The following is a 17,652-nucleotide window of genomic DNA, read 5'->3' on the forward strand; positions in this document are numbered from 1 at the left end:
AACTTACCTTTATCCCTTATCTCCGCAGGAGTAGGCAGAGATAATAGAACGCTACACCACTATGTCTTTGCAAAACAATCGTCGCCTCTTCCATATTCATGCATCTCTTTATAACTCTAACTGAGCTAACCATTCCCAAGTATTTGAAATACTTGATCATGTCATGTTTTCCTCGGTCTTTCTCGGCTTATATTGCTCGTTTGATTCACATGCCCAAACTAAACTAACACATCTATCTTAATTTGATCGATAACGCTCAAGATCTCAATCTTGCATTCTTTCCTTATTTCACAATGCGAACATCGATCATACATCGTTTTACTTCAAATTCTTCTGAGAAATCGCACTTCGATTGCATTCGGTCTACTTTTATTCTTATTTTGCCAACTATACGCTTCACTTCCATACATTAGGGAAAAAAAATATAAAAAATAATTTATTTATTTTAAGCATGTTTGTGCTGAAACCTTTATTGCATGTTGGTCTTCGAGTCGACCAAAATCACATGTGTTAAACATTTTGTGTAGTTTTAAGTGTGTAAATGGTGCTATGGTGGTGAAGGGTGGTATTGTTTGCATGCTGTGGTAGTGATTGTCCTGACGAAGAGACGGGTACGTATCGAAACCGGTAGACATAAAAATCTCGATGAGTGGTTGTATACTAATATTATTAACATTTTTGTAAAAAAAAAAGAAAAAATATTTGCATTTAAAAGTGGCTTTTTGAGGATGCATTGATTATTCCAGTTTAAGTTATTTCTCTCCTTCTCTTAGTCTTCTCTCTCATATCCATTGATCTACGTCTACACCACAAATTGTCTATCTCCACGCCAGCGACCCTTGGCTATTGTTCTCATTGGTCGGCAAAGTGTGGCTCGAGAGCTGGATGCGGCTCTTTGACCTTTTAAGTGGGGATCTGACATAAATATCCACGGGAAGGTTCCTCGACTTGACATATTCGCGGGAACAATATTTTTGAAGCATGAACCTTATCAAAAGTAAACTGAGAATACCTCTTATTGACGAGAACCTGGGAACGTGCTAAAAATAACGTCACACTAACTGACTTGGTCAAACTTTCAAAGAAGATGCAAGGACATTATTCGCAATAAGTAGCGTTCTTATAGATACCGTTGAAGGGGGCTACTTGAACTTTGATGTGTTACTTGAGCCCAGTACAAAAAAAAATAGATCTGTATTTGGTCTACAATAATGAACGTATCGACATGATTCATTGTTTTCCCGACAGGTGACACTTATTGTCACGATACGTTCATTATTGTATACTAAATACAGATTTAAATCTCTTTTTTGTACTGGGCTCAAGTAACACATCAAAGTTCAAGTAGCCCCGCTCTACGGTACATAAAGAAAATTTACCCCGCCCCGTTCTACGGTATTTCAATAAATTAGTATTGTAAAATATGCCCTCGGCACGGAAAAACTCAAGAGCATATTGTTATTTGTAATTATGTGTATGTTAAACTATAAAAAAATAAAATAAAATCATCAGTTCTCTATTCCAGCACTGTTAAGCGGTTGATTGCAGTGATCTGCTCGTGATAGTTCATTGGGTAGGGTGTAATTACATCACCGAGTTTACAATTACAGCTATCGTTTAAAAATGAAAAAAGCTTGCATCACCCAGAAGAGGGCGTTTTTGCTGGGATAAAACCTTGAGTTTTTTTTAAAACCATTTTACTGTTATTTATTATATCAAACACTCGATAATACACCCTCATTACGATGTATAAATATTATAAGTGTCTCAACTTGATATGAAACGATGTGGAAGTCTGTGCTTTCCAGGGCTTACGGCCTGACATTTGGCATGTTCAAATATTTTCATTCGAACCCTTACCCGCACCCCAATGGTGCATAGGGCACTGCATCATTTAAACGCAGTATTATCTTTGATCGTTAATACACGAAGGAAAGGTGATCAGCCCTCCGCTTCAGGTACCAATCCAGGGTAATATTGAATAAATATTAGAGTAAAAAAATCACTTATATTTATAAGACCCCCTCTGGGAATCGAACCCGGGACCTCCAGAACGGTAGTCGAGTGCGCTGACCACTACGGAGGCACACGGAGGCACTCCGGAGACACAAAATAAAGCAAGCTTTATGTAAATACTTCGAAAATGTCTTTACTGATGGCACCGCAATAAGCCATACTTTCAAATCGATTAAAAATGCCACCCGTATGTGGAAGGTATCCGAGATCATTGCATATAAATAGGTTTAAAAATAATGCGATATGGTTGTTCAATAATGGGGAAAATGGTAAATGTTACACAAGTTTATAAGTGATCGCTGAAGCCAGCCAAATACAAGGTCGTTAGCTATGGGGTGCTCAGACTTCCGTCTTCTTTAATATATGTAAAACAAACTATGAATGTTTCATATCAATTTGAGACACTTATAATATATATTTTGTTTTATTATTTGATTAAAACATGGAAATTCTTTTTTTTTTATTGATTATTATGATTTTCACGTTTTAGACATAATGTGGTAGTTTTAGAATAAGGGTCGATATGTTGGTGGGGGTTGTAGAGTAAGGGTCGATACTTGGGTGAGAGTTGAATTCCTGGCTGTGTTATGGTATTTAGGAAGTTCTCCTTTTATGTTTAAGGAAGACAATGGAATAAAATATGATTGACATCCCCTATATGTTGCACACATTTATAATACGGATCATTAATCTTGAAAGATCTGAAATTATAATTTAAACTTAACTACTTAGTATAATAATTTAGAGACTTAGTAAATAAAATCAAGTTATTAGAGAATCTTGACCATAGCGAAATGCATATTTTTAAAAAAAAATTCATTAATTGATTCTGCAGTCACTTTGTGGTAAAATCTATTCATTTTTAATTATTGTTTTACTTAGTAAATACCACTATTTCTTAAAATTTACTGTTTTTTTTATTTAATTTATTTGCTAGATATTTGTACTTTGAAAAACTTTAAATTAATTACGCGTTTCTCTCCAATGAAGAGACATATCTGGTGCTTGGAGAAGGACTTACAGATATTATTATTTTTTTATGTTTGTGAGTAAAATAGTTTATTTTTAGATGCGAAATGCATCAAAACACGTATCACAATAGATTTTTAGGTATAGTAGTATTTACTAAATAGGTAAAACTTAAATTTGAAAAAAATAACTGGAGCTTAATCAAGGAATTGTTTGGACATTTAAAATTTTGTAAATTTTCAATTTCTTGTAAAATATGGCACAATACTTTGAAATTATTACCAGCCTTTTAAAACGTGGTATGAAACTAAAATTGTGGCAACACAGCGGAAACCGGAAGAACGAGTTTGAAATTAGTTGTCTGTCTTAATTCGTTAATTTCTCAACAAAGGATTAAGCCCAATCTGTAGGAAACCAGTAAAACAAATTAACAAAGCACTTAGAGTAGTGTTTATATGTAACTATGAGTAGTAATAGGCAAGTAGCTATCTATTACAGTACACTATACACGGTGTACCTTCGCTCGTAAATAGGCTGAAACATTTTAAAGCGACGGTTATATTTAAATATTTCAGCTATAAGTCGTTGAAACGATGTTTCTTCTGGGGTTAATGAGATCTTGGTAATATTTTATGGTATTTTGACATATTTTTTAATGTCCTTTTACTGGCATCAACTTACGGTAACAATTTTTTTAACACAATTTTCTTACAACATTTTGAGTGTGTCCAAATACTTGTTCACAAAATCTGGATTATCTCCAAATACAGGAGTTATTTTCATATTATTTTTTGACATCTCATCAAAGATGAAGAAGAATATGGAAGTCTGGGCATTTACGGGGCTTACGACCGTCATAGGCTGGTTTAAGTGATCACTTTACACACGTGTAACATTCACCAATTCTACCCATTATTGACAACCACACTACTCAAATTCTTGGAAGTTCTATATATATGAACCAATTTAGAAACCTTGTTCATGAATCACTTGAACTTCACTAGAAACATCTATTGGTGAGATGTAAATTTTAAATTTTCTTGATAATTTGCGTGTTTCGATCAAGTAAAAGTTTATATCATATTTTTCAAAGATATAAAATATTTTTTTCATGATGACGGTTTAATAACGAAGTCAGTTTTATTTATGAAATAAAGTATTTGGTACCTAATATTAATAACTATAACATATTTCATATTACCCTGGACTAGTCCCTGAAGCATAAGAGTGATTACTGAGAACAAGTGTTTTAGGTAATTTTTTTCTAAAATAAAATAAATGTTTATAAATCAATTTAAAATAATGTTTTTAAACTAGATTTTTTGTTATATTCCGTAATGATTTATTATTTGTTTAATATTGATATTTCAACAAAAAAAGGAAGAAAATGGAAGTCAGGGTATTTAAAGGACTTTTGAATTGTTACACTAAAGGCTAGTTTGAAGTGATCTCTTACTTTTAGTGTATCATTACTATCATGATTGACATACTCTATCATACTAGTCTAATTTTGGAAGATATATTTATACTTTGATTGACACCTTACTTCTGAAAATAACTCTTCAATTTCAACGTTTGCTTTATTATTTCGTTTGTACAAGAAACGTCACATACACAGTTGATTTATTCAATTATTGATTTTTTTTGATATCCAATCGAAAAAAAAAGTTTCTATCTCTGAATATGTCACATACACGCGATGGCTACAAAAAATGAAAAAAGATATGTTACTAAAAAAGGATATATTTTTATTGTTTTTCTTATATTAAAAATTCATCGTTGAAATCTAGTATGATTAACTATTATATCCATATGATGGTAATGTGAGATGATTCAAAACGAACAGTGACAAAGGGTTTTCAAATGTGGAGGCAAAAAGAGGAACAGTTATGGTACGAAGGACATGTTTTTTACTGTCGTTTGTAAAATTAAAAATTAAAATTATACTAAAAATTATTAACGATTAGATCTGGATGATAACCACGTGACACAATTCAGGAAGAACGATGACATTTAAGAGTCCTGTAATTCTAAAGGGATGCAAAATAAGGAAAAGTTATGGCACAATACAATGGCAATGTTTTTCTAATGGTTTTCTTTTTTACTTATAATTAATGGTTGACATCTTTACGATTAACTATTAGCTCCATATAATAGCCATACGAGATAATTCAAGACGTACGATGACAATTGAGAGTCCCGCAATGCTAAAATAAGGCAAAAAAGGAAATACTTATGGTACAATACAAATAATATGTTTTTACTGTCATTTGTTATATTAAAAATTAATAGTTGAAATCTTTCACGATTGCGATAAGATCTACGTGATGGCCATGTGAGACAATTCAAGACAAACTATGAAAATTAAGAGTCCTGTAATGCTTAAGAGAGAATTACACCAAAAACCATGTCTTAAAGGACTTTTCAAGCCAGAAATGCCTTTGAAAATGCTTTTTCTCAAGCCAAAGAGTCAGAAACGAGAAAATATATTTAAACAAATTAAATATTTACAACATTTTGAGTGTGTCCAAATACTTGTTATTATTATATTTACTGTTATTTTTCATATTATTTTTTAACATAATAACAAGATCTTCTTCATCTTTGACGAGATGCTTAAAAAAAAGAAATTAAAGTCCTATAATAAGAGATAATCTAGACTTGGGAACAAGTATTTGGACACACTCAAAATGTTGTGAATAAATTATCTGGCCAAATTATAAGCTTAAATAATAAAAATGAAAATGATATTTTTTGGCGTTTCTCATGTGTGTGATTATAATCCAGGATTCGGACCTCACATACTAATAAAAAAAATCTGCTCAGTAAAAAGCTTATTTTCATCTTTCCAATAGATGTCTCTAGTGAAGTTCTAGTGATTCAAGAGCAATGTTTCAAAATTGGTTCACATATATATATATATATATATATATATATATATATATATATATATATATATATATATATATATATATATATATATATATATATATATATATATATATATATATATATATATATATATATATATATATATATATATATATATATATATATATATATATATATATATATATATATATATAAATATATATAAATATAAATAAATATAAATATGTATATAAATATATATATATATATATATATATATATATATATATATATATATATATATATATATATATATATATATATATATATATATATATATATATATATATATATATATATATATATATATATATATATATATATATATATATATATATATATATATATATATATATATATATATATATATATATATATATATATACAGAACTTCCAGGAATTTGAGTAGTGTGGTTGTCAATAATGGGTAGAATTGGTGAATGTTACACGTGTGTAAAGTGAAAATAATTAAATATTTGTTTGTATTATACTAATTATTGAGTTGTATTTCATTACACACGACTAGATTCGAAAACATCTGTAGTTTTCGAAACTATTCGTGTGTAATGAAATAAAACTCCATAAGTAGTACAATACAATTGTTTAATTCAAATAATCAACATGCCATTGTTGACAAAGCTAATGTCAACCCAATACATAATATGAAATTAATGAACATGGAGTAAATATTACCTAAGGTTTCGGAGTATAAAGACACCTACTCGCTTCCTGCGTTTACCGAGAGTTTCGGAACACCCTGTTTCTCCGATATATAATTTATACAACTCCGACCAGACAAAGGATAAACTTCACCCTAAGATTGGAAGAAGTAATCGATTCGGAAAATTGTTATACAATCGTTTATTTGTGTTTTGGATCCCAATAGCTCCTGTACAAAGTAATATTCAAGTACCGAGTAAAAGTTATTTACAAATGAAGTGGTATTGCGTGTTTGATTTCTATAGCATATCAAAGTTATATTTGTATTGTATTTAGACATTGAATCATATTTTCTTATTTCATATTTTTTTTTGTCAAAAATCACAAAATTCAATCGATTTTTTTTTAGGAATAAAATAATAAATTTGGTAATAATAATAAAACAACTACTTATTGAAAATTTGTAAAATACCATTTTCTTAAAATACTACTTTAAGTGTGCTTCATGATTAATTGTTATTTGATAACATTATTCTACAATTTAATGTAACAAATAAATTATGCAATATATTATATAATTCTTAAAATATTCCAAGATACGCGTGAAAAAAAGGTAAACTAAAAAACCTAACTTACAAACTGAGACTAGACCGCGACACCAATCTGTCTTTCAAAACAATCTTCGCCTTTTCCACATTCATGTATCTCATCATACAAACCCGCCGAAATATTCTGATCCTTGACATGACCACTTTCAAATATTTGAAATACTTGTTCCAGGCAACCTTTCTTAATAAGTACGTTTTTTGTACCATTTCTGTAAAAAGTACGTTTTTTGTGCCATTTCTGAAAATAAGTACGGTTTTATCCTAAATTGTCAATATATGAATTAATATATAACGAGAAAATGACTAATAACGGGAGAAAACAGAACGAGGATGGCCGAAAAAGACTTGGCACGATCAGATCAATCAGAACCTAAAATCTGTTGGTGTCAAAAGCCTTCGTAATCGGTGGGTATGTACGACTAGTTATATAGATGTGAAAGAGGCTAGGAGTGTATGTCAGGACAGAAGAGTGTGGGGTTCTATCCTCTCCGCCTACTCCCTGGGAAAACGAAGTGATGGCAGTAGTAGTAGTTTAAATTTAAATGTTATATTCAATTTACTAATTAAATTTCTTAGAATTAATTTATTTCGAGTCCTAGAGCATTGTTCAAAATAATACCAATTGTCTTTTTCATATATTACAAAGTACAAAGCCACAAGGAAACCTCTCTCAATCAATTACTTAGAAGGGTGGATTAGAAACAAAGATTGAAAGCCTTATACGAGCTTTTCAGAGGAACGTTAACCTACAGATTACAATATTTAACCTTTTCGTAGCCGCAAATAAATTACGCCGCAGTGCTTATCGGTCCAAATATTTTTTTGTAAAAATAAAAGTTACAACATTTTGAGTGAGTGCAAATACTTGTTCACAAATATGGATTATTTCCAATAAGGAGTTATTTTTAATATTATTTTTTGACATCTCAACATAGATGAAGAATTTCATTATTTGATTCGACAGTCAATTTGTGGTAAAATCTATCCATTTTTTAATTTTAATAGTGGTATTTACTAAGTAAAACTTGAACGAAAATTGGGTGGATGAAGAAATCTTTGAATATGTAAGTAATTGAATATAAAGTAAATAGTGTAAAAAAATATATCATAGAGTCTGAGATGTCAAAATAAAAATATTTTTTGTTTATATTTGATGATAAGTGATTTTCACTCTCATATTCATTAAATATCACCCTGGACTGGTACAAAAACAGTGGAATTGATCACCTCGACATCACGCCACCAAAAATGCCACTAAATGTGCCACCAAATATGCCACCATAAGTGCCACCAAATATCCCACCAAAAGTGCCACCAAAAGTCCACCAAGTATGCCACCAAAAGTGTCACCAAATATGCCACTTAAAGTGCCACCAAATATGCCACTTAAAGTGCCACCAAATATGTTACCAAAAGTGCCACCAAATGTGCCACCAAATATGCCAACTAAAGTGCCACCAAATATGCCAACAAAAGTGCCACCAAATATGCCACAGAAAGTGCCTACGAATAAATATGCCACCAAAAAAGCCACCAAAGGTGCCACCAAATATGCCACCAAATATGCTACCAAAAGTGCCACCAAATATGCCACCAATAGTGCCACCTAATATGGCACCAAAAGTGCCTCCGAGGTATCTCATCCCTGGCAAACATTGGGTTAAAGGCTTAAAAGTAGTAAGGAACAAACCAACTAATTGTTTGTATTGTTACCATGTATCAGTCAAATCTAGTCTCGATCTAATCTCCTCGTCCAGAAGTTTTATTCGGGATATCTCAAATCTCTGGATACAAAGGAAACGTATTTAAAACCCATGTTTTAATGGAATTAGAACGTGAATGGGGAACTGAAAACTTAATTAAGATAATCTTAAATCAGTTTTTGGGGCAATTGTTTCCCAGTGTAAGAAAGAGTATACGTACGTTGCAAAGAGTATTGTGAAATATATTAAAATACTATAAACTAAGTTTAATACGATTAACTATTGTAGTTTTTCAAAGATACTTAATGCTTTTGTTTATATCGCTCACTCCTTTCAACAGCGTCATCTATCAAAAATCGTCAATTTTCAGTTGTGCATGTTTTCGGAATGCCCAGAAAATGTACTATATCCCAGCAAAAGCAGCATCTTTTTAACTTTATATTTACCCGCTACAGGGCAGAAAGTGTTGCTTTTGCATTTTGAAGAAACGTTATTGTTTAATTCATTTTTTACATAAACTTAATATTTTTCAAATGAAGAAAAAACATTCAGGTTTTACATAAAAAGATCTGTTGCACAGTAAAAAGTTCAATAAGTGCCTTGGTATTTATTTTTAATACATTTTATTATATTTTTAAACTTTTTAAAACGATCTCCTGAAAAATCTAGTTTTTTTTATATATGACGTTGTTGAAAGGAGTGAGCGATACATATATATATATGTATATATATATATGTAAATATATATTTATATATATTTATATATATATATATATATATATATATATATATATATATATATATATATATATATATATATATATATATTGTATATATATATATATATATATATATATATATATATATATATATATATATATATATATATATATATATATATATATATATATATATATATATATATATATATATATATATATATATATATTTGTAAGGAATTTCGATCACAAGAATAATATAATTAGTTTACTATTTATTTATTGATTGAGTTAAGCCTTTAACATAAAACATAAATACAGTATCTAATATAAAAATACACTAATGAATACACAAATAAAGAAACAAAAAGTCTTAAACATAAAATAAAATAAAATAACAAATAGTAAGCACTGGTAAAATACACGCCTCCTTCACTCACTATCAGCGAGTAGCTAGAGAGAGTGAAACACAAAGTTTAAATTTATCCATTATAACACGGAGAAGAAATGCTGAGGAAGTGTAGACTTCAAGGTGGATAGAAAAATATTTTATTAAATAAATACTTGTACATACTTTCAAAAGCATTGCCTAACATTTAATGCCGCACATGCTTACTGTTAGATTATTTCAAATTATTTTATGATTTTTTACTTTCAAAATTACTTTAAAAAATTCTTAACTGATGGTAGTACCATCTTTTGAAATTCTACATGAAAAAAATCAATCGTAAAACGAATGGGATGTAACAATATTTCAAATATACAATTTTCATTATTAATGCCATTTTGATGTTTTATAATAATTAAAAAAAAACACTTCGTTTTTTACCACTTGAGTTTTATTATAGACTACATGTTTCAGAAGCTAAACTTCCATCATTCAGGTCTGTATAATAACTGTTTTATAATGTGCAGAATGCTTAGCTTAATGAAATTGTTTGGAAAATCCCTTAACTCAACCAAATACCAGGCCGTAAGCCGTTTAAAAACAAAGATGCTTTGTCTCAGGCACCTATGATTCATATCGATGTATCAACCTTAGGGTGAATTATCTAGTATCTGAAAGAATAAATAATAATTAAAAGATTTTTTACGTATGTATTTGAGTTAGTAATCTATATTCTTCACAGGAATTTAGTTAAGTGATCCCATAGTAACTTTACACGAAACTCTAATTGAGATCTGATTGTTGTAGCGAGTGTAAATAGTTCTTTAGTTCACACAATACAATTAAATTAAGAGCCGAAAGCTTGAATCGTGGAAGTAACTTTTAAGCTGAAGAGGTTGTTGACTTCGTTACTTAGTGGCTTTAGCAGAGGGAATTTAGATGAATTGATGACTATTGACGGATCCTCAAAATATACTGCTTTGATTCCATGTTATTTCTTTGTTTAATTTGTATTATTTTAATTTATATATTGTTTGGTAAATACCACTTTTCTTAAAATCTAATATGACAAATACAAAAGTCTCCCTCTATTTTCTGTATCCTTTTTAATTAATGTATTAAATGTTAAATCAAATACTGATTTTTTGAGTCTACTAAGTTGTATTTTGTTGTTAAAAAACACATAAAAAAGATTGTGACTATTGTTTCTCCTAGTCATCATATTTTTAAACGAATGTCTTTATATTTTGTATATTAAAAGCATTGATAACTGTGTGGTATGGTAATAAAACACTCTCCTTACCATCCATTGTTTACTTTTTGTAATACAACATTTTAAATGTCTTTATCCTTACTGATAAAAAATATAACATAAATAAATTGATAAAAATAGGAAACATCTATCCTTCCTTCATCTTTCAACGTTCCGAGGAACAACTTTATAATTTAGAATTAGTAAACATACGGTGTTTGAACATGATGTGGAATGCATCGAAACACGTGTCACTATATATTTTAAGAAGAAGTGGTATTTTCCAAGTAAAACTAAAATTGAAAAATGATAGACATTACCACGATCTCATATAAATAAATTAAAAAAATTGTTCATTTTAATATTTTATAATTTTATGATTGTTTCTTTTGTTAAATAAAATTGTGTAAATTTTTTTCTTTGTTGGACTTCAGGCACTGATGCTACTCAATTTACAAGTTTACTGCTGTCATTTATGGTTGGATTAGGATAGCTTTTATTTCGATGTATGCAATCATTCCAAGCATACGATATTGTGTCACGAGATTAATGGTATGTCTAGGAGCTCCAAAAATTTGAGTGGCATGGTTGTCAGTCATGAGTTGAATGGTGAATATTGCACGTGCGTAAAGTGATCACTTAACCAGACTATGATAGGTTAAGACCTCTGTAAATATTCCGTATTCTTATATACTTCCTTCCTTCTATTCTTAATATACTTCCGTATTCTTCTTCATCTTTCTAGAGATGTAAAAAAATTAAATCGATACTTATTTGAATCGAACTTTTGATCTCAAGTAATCAATTTTAATTCTTTTTAGGAGTTTAGTCCTAAGTTAGATTATAGGCTATCAAGTCCAGATCATAAATCATGACTGAAAATTCCTTTTCGGGAACTTTCGGGAATTCTTAGTTCACCCAGAAGCAGTTTTGAAGAGATTGCGAACAGTTCCTAGCCAATCTTCCCGCTATACTCGTGTTCATCTCTATGAACCCATTTCACTCTTGGGTAAATTGAATTGCGCTGGGGATGAAAAGTTCAATTCTTTCTGCATTTTTATGCACCACATATTTTCATCACATTTTCTCTGTAAAATTAACCAACCCTGTTCAAAGCAAGAGACATGATGGGTTAAAAGTTATTTATACTTGATTTTTAATTTATTTAAAAAAAAACTTTGTAAAATGTTTAAATTAAAAATAATCTGTTATTAAATTCCCATTACTTTTTAACTCAAGTATAAAAGACCAACATCACTCTATAAAAAGACAGATTTTTTAGTGTGTTTAATTTTTTTTCACAAATCTGGGTTTGTCCTTTTAGGAGTTATTTATATTGGTTTCTCGACAAAGAAGAATAATATGGAAGTTTGGATATTTACAGGGTTTAGACCTGTCATAAGTTGGTTTAAGAAATCACTTTACACACTTTTCATAGTTCATAATTTTACCCATAATTGACAGCCAAAAAAACTAACTAACTAACTAACCATCACGCCACCTCCCCGCAGGGGTAGGCAGAGAGAATAGAGCGCCACACCACTCTGTCTTTACAAACATTCTTCGCCTCTTCCACGTTCATGCGTCTCCTCATACATACCCGCCGATTTTTACGACTCCTAACCTGACCACTTTCAAGTATTTGGCATACCTGATCGTGCCATGTTTTTCTCGGTCTTCCTCTGCTTCTTTTCCCAATAACATTCGCCTCATAAATTTGCTTTACCGTTCTTTCCTCACTCATTCGTTCCATATGTCCAAACCATCTCAACACACCTTTCTTAATTTTATCGATAATGCTTATCTCAGCTTTGCATTCCTTCCTTATTTCACTATTCGCACATCTATCATACATCGTTTTGTCGCACATTCTTCTGAGAGATCGCATTTCGACTGCATTCAGTCTACTTTCATCCTTCTTTTGCCAACTCCATGTTTCACTTCCATACATTAGAGTTGAAACCAGGTTAGAACCTATTAGCTTCCGCTGATAGGTTTTTCATTGGCAGCCACAATACTCAAAATTTGGAAGTTATATTTATCCATAATTTTTTTTCACACGCTAGTTCTCAGTACCATCTTTGGTTGGATAATTTTTTTTTTAGTTAGCTTTTACTTAGACTTTTACAAAATGTATGTTAGATTCTTCCCGAATTATTTTACATGTTAGGAGACGCTGTATGGACATTAGAGATATTCCTGTTGAAAGATAAAAGTTGTGTTGGGTGAACCATGAAGTTCACTCTTAACTCAAATTATATCTTGCAACTCAAGGCTTGACTCAACTCAAGCCAAGCAGGTGCCTTATGAAGCCTAAAGAACCTAGATATTACACTGAAAGATAGCAGTTGTGTTGGGTAAACCATGAAGTTCACTCTTAACTCAAATTATATCTTGCAACTCAAGGCTTGACTCAACTCAAGCCAAGCAGGTGCCTTATGAAACCTATAGAACCTAGATATTACACTGCAAGATAGCAGTTGTGTTGGGTAAACCACGAATTTCACTCGTAACTCAAATTATATCTTGCAACTCAAGGCTCGACTCAACTCAGGCCAAGCAGATGTTTTATGAAGCCTGCAGAACCTAGATATCACACTGAAAGATAGAAGTTGTGTTGAGTGAACCATGAAGGTCACTCTTAACTTAAATTATATCTTGCAACTCAAGGCTCGACTCAACTCAAGCCAAGCAGATGTTTTATGAAGCCTGCAGAACCTAGATATCACACTGAAAGATAGCAGTTGTGTTGGGTAAACCATGAAGTTCACTCTTAACTCAAATTATATCTTGCAACTCAAGGCTCGACTCAACTCAGGCCAAGCAGGTGCCTTATGAAGCCTATAGAACCTAGATATTACAATGAAAGATAGCAGTTGTGTTGGGTAAACCATGAAGTTCACTCTTAACTCAAATTATATCTTGCAACTCAAGGCTCGACTCAACTCAGGCTAAGCAGGTACCTTGTGAAGCCTGTAAAACCTAGATATCACACTGAAAGATAGAAGTTGTGTTGAGTGGACTATGAAGTTCACTCTGAACTCAAATTATATCTTGTAACTTAAGGCTCAACTTAGGCCAAACAGGTGTTATATCAACCCTTTAGAAACTAAATATCATATTCCAGTTGAAAAAACAATTTGTGTTGGGTGTACCAAAAAGTTCACTTGTTACTCGAATCATAGCTTGCAACTCAAATACAAAATCAACCAATCGATGCATCTCAAAGCACTCAAGTCGAACCATCTCACAGTATTGTGTATTAAGTTCAAGATATATAAATCCTTTTATTTATCAGACAGCTTTCAAGTTACTTTTCTGTATTCAAGATTTCCTTTCTCAATTTTCCAATACTCGATATATTCCGCTTGCATATTATCCGCTATCCGTGATTCCCTTTAAAACCTCATCTTTAAAATTATCTCCTTAGATGCAGGATGCTGGAAGAGAAAAATGAAATTTATGACTGGATTTATTGTGTTTTCCATTCGTTTCTCGTGTTTCGTACGTTTATGGCATCAGGGAAATCATATTAAAGAAAGGACACTGAAATTTGTGATAGGAAACAGGAAGAAGAAGTGGTTTATCAAATAGGGATTTCTTCTCATGCGTCGTTGATAATATGACAAATAAAATTTTACATCTTGGTCGTCTTGGGAGTAAGTCTGTAATATCGTAAATATCCGTATTTTATATAAAAGTTGATGACCGTCGACAGTCGTTAGATAAATGCATGCTATTTTCTGGTTCCATTCACTGATGCTTGGTCCATTTCATCCTAATGTTTTTTTTATTTATCCTTAAATAAATCAATAAATCTCATGCTTCTTTTGTAAATGGTTAATAATGTAAAATTTCCTTATTTTTTAAAAACTTCTTGTAAAGAATATGTCTACAAAGACGAGCTTATTGCTTAAAAGTAATAACTTTCAACCAACCAAATACGGACTAGTGATACTGATCAAAGTGTTTATTAAGAGGACAGAAAAAAATAGTTCCAACGAATGAAACAATTATTAAAATTAATTGCTTACTTAAAAAAATAATTGGTGATATAAGGACTGAGACAAGCATTATCGATAAAATTAAGAAAGGTACATATGGAATAAATGCGTGAAACAAGAACTTAAGAAAAAATATGAGGCGAATGTAGTTGCAAATAGAAGTAGAGGAAGACCGAGGAAAACTTGCATAATTAAGGAGGATCAGGAGTTGGAATAATCGTACAATATACATATGTTTATATATATATAAATATATATATATATATATATATATATATGTGTATGTATATATATATATATATATATATACATATATATATATATGTGTATGTATATATATATATATATATATATATATATATATATATATATATATATATATATATATATATATATATATATATATATATATACATGCAATTAAGTTGCACAACCTACTCACACTGTCTATAAAGTCATTGAATATAGAATTTAAATTTAAAAGTGCTTTTCATAAATGGATAATGGAAGAAAGCTGATCCAAAAAAGATTGAATAATTTAGTCGTATTTGATTGCATATCTATCAATTTTCTTATTATTTTTTTTAAAGGGTAAAATTTGTGTTTTTATTTTTCACACAAATACTTTAATTTCATACTATTTCTATGAGATAAAGCGGCTCATTATTACAAATAGGAATCAAATTGTGGTAGAAAGGGTTCGAACCGAGAATCTCTGACTTAAGAGTCCGCGACACATGTACATACACACAATCACGTATGTGAGTTTGTTTATGTATATATATTTATAAAGAAAATCTTAAGTAAAGTAAAACAAATACATTGATTCAACAAGCCAAGATGGAAAATGACAATTTTGTATTTTGTTAAGCTAAAACAAAGAAAAGGGATAGAACGAAATCAAACCGAGTACTTATCCGAAACCACTCTGCAAAGCGAGGCTTAGATTAAATAGCACTTAGAGCCAATCGTGTGTTTGATAACACAAACAACAGATAGGTACTTGTGTACTTATATATCTACAACGATATACACAAATCCTAACAAATCAGGTATCACCCAAAATTGGGTGCTTTGCCAAAAATAAACAAAAAAAAAAAAAATCCTAACAAACTCCATTAATATTCAATCGATATTTCTACGTGTAGGGGATGCCGGGGCCTGGATGTAACACGGGTCCAAAGTGACACTACAGCTTATCACCTTCTATGTTACATGAAACGAGTTTACACGTGATTTAATGAAACCGTCTTCATAGATTGAGCTATATTCGTACTGCTGAATGAATATATATATATATATATATATATATATATATATATATATATATATATATATATATATATATATATATATATATATATATATATATATATATATATATACATATACATATACATATATATATATATATATATATATATATATATATATATATATATATATATATATATATATATATATATATATATACTGGCACATTACAAGTCGCTTCTAGAAAATGATGTGAAACTCTCGTCAGAAAATTAGTGTGGCAATTTTGGTCGGTAGCGAAAAGAAACTTTTCTGAAATTCGTCATTAACTAAATGGAATTAAATGACCATTATCAACAAATTCAATAAGACAATAAATTATACAAATACACATATACACACATGCATTTTATATAAAGAAACCTACACATATGTATTATTTAAATATATATTGTGTAGGTATTTGTAAAAAATTGTAAAAATTGATTCGGTAGTAACTTTGTGGTAAAATATATTAATGATCTTTAAATTAAATTTTTTTAAAGATAAATTTTATCGCAAATATTTTAAGGATTAAAAAGGTTTAAATTAAAAAATTCATGAAAGTATTACTAGAAGTATGGATACGATAAGACTGCCATTGTTGAAAAAAACCGAATCGCAAAATATATGATGTAAGGGTCTGAAAATGTATGATGAGAAGCCTGAACGTATGAAGAATGAAGAAGAAGAATGAAGCCTGAAAGAATTTAAAAATAAATGTTTTGTTTACTTTAAGAAAATGTGAATATTTATATATGATGTAAATTAAGTGTAAATAATGGTTTATATTAGTTGTAATATAAGCTAACTAAAGAAATAAAAAAAAATGTATTGATTTTTTATTTAAGTTTCAATTGGTAAAAACGGTGTTGGAAAATGATGAAAAAAATGTCAGAATGCATTGAAATACGCCTTCCAATATATTTTACGAAAAAGTGGTATTTACCAAGTAATTTTTTTTTATAAAATATTAAATTCAAAACAAGTTAATCGGAATAATCGGTGCGTATGCATATATGAAGAGATACGCGAATGTGGAAGGGGCGAAGATTGTTTGCTAAGTTATCGTGGCGTTCTATTCTCTCTGCCTACAACAGCGGGGAGGT

The 17,652-nt window shown here is 30.1% G+C and overlaps 1 protein-coding gene across 2 annotated transcripts in view; it reads left to right on the forward strand.

Annotated features, from left to right (window-relative positions):
• The window catches only part of LOC148304784 (neuropeptides capa receptor-like), a 256,462-nt gene that overhangs the window by 155,631 nt on the left and 83,179 nt on the right, over window positions 1-17,652 (forward strand). The gene's annotated exons all lie outside the window — the stretch shown is intronic.

Source organism: Brachycentrus maculatus, unplaced genomic scaffold (assembly GCF_059751285.1).
Source record: "Brachycentrus maculatus isolate JH-2025_06_01 unplaced genomic scaffold, ASM5975128v1 h1tg000304l, whole genome shotgun sequence".
Lineage (NCBI taxonomy): Eukaryota > Metazoa > Arthropoda > Insecta > Trichoptera > Brachycentridae > Brachycentrus > Brachycentrus maculatus.